General features: G+C 64.6%; 1 protein-coding gene across 1 annotated transcript in view; it reads right to left on the bottom strand.

Annotated features, from left to right (window-relative positions):
- LOC107209663 (CCHC-type zinc finger protein CG3800-like) overlaps positions 1-921 on the bottom strand; it is a 49420-nt gene that overhangs the window by 22764 nt on the left and 25735 nt on the right. The window lies entirely within an intron of this gene.

Raw genomic sequence — 921 nt, forward strand, 5'->3', positions numbered from 1 at the left:
TCAGGGCTGCTTTGGGGCTGTGCCCAAAGGTGAAAGGTGAAGGTTTTGGGAGCACAGCCCGGCTGCAGCACTCACTGGGACAGTGGATGTTCCCAGGGTGGCAGTGGGTGACCCCAGGGTGTCAGTGGATGTCCCCAGGGGGATATTGGGTGTCCCCAGGGTGGCAGTGGATGTCCCCAGTGGGATATTGGGTGTCCCACAGGGTGACAGAGCTCTGGGATGAGCCATGGTGTGGGCACTCTGCAGGGTCCCGGCGGTTCCAGTGTCCCCCTGCTGTGGTTCTGGTTGCACTGGGGCCGTGTGGCACCAGAGCTGGGGGTCCCTGGGGAGCTGGGGGGGTCTGGGCTCAGGGCTGTCACCCCGGTGTCACCTCACTGCTGGCAGGCTGTGCACAGACACCGGGGGGGTTCGCGCTCCTGCAGGGGCTCGGGGGTTCCCCGAGGCTGGAGAGCACCGGGAGCCCTCCCAGCAGGACAGACAGACAGACAGACAGACAGACAGTTCCCAGTAGGACAGACAGACACACACACAGACAGTGCCTAGCAGGACAGACAGACAGTTCCCAGCAGGACAGACAGGCAGACAGACAGTGTTCCCAGCAGGACAGACAGACAGACAGTTCCCAGCAGGACACACAGACGCACACACAGACAGTGCCCAGCAGGACAGACAGACGGACAAGACAGACAGACAGACAAGACAGACAGACAGACACTTCCCAGCAGGACAGACAGACAGTGCCCTCAGCAGGACAGACAGACAGACAGTGTTCCCAGCAGGACAGACAGATAGACAGACAGTGCCCATCGGAGCTGAGTGTGCCCCGCACTGTCCCCACGCTGCCGGCCCCGGCCCTGCCCCGGCCCTGCCCCGGCCCTGCCCCGGCCCTGCCCCGGCCCTGCCCCGGCCCTGCCCCGGCCC

This window comes from Parus major, chromosome 11, assembly GCF_001522545.3.
Source record: "Parus major isolate Abel chromosome 11, Parus_major1.1, whole genome shotgun sequence".
In the NCBI taxonomy this organism is placed as follows: Eukaryota; Metazoa; Chordata; class Aves; order Passeriformes; family Paridae; genus Parus; species Parus major.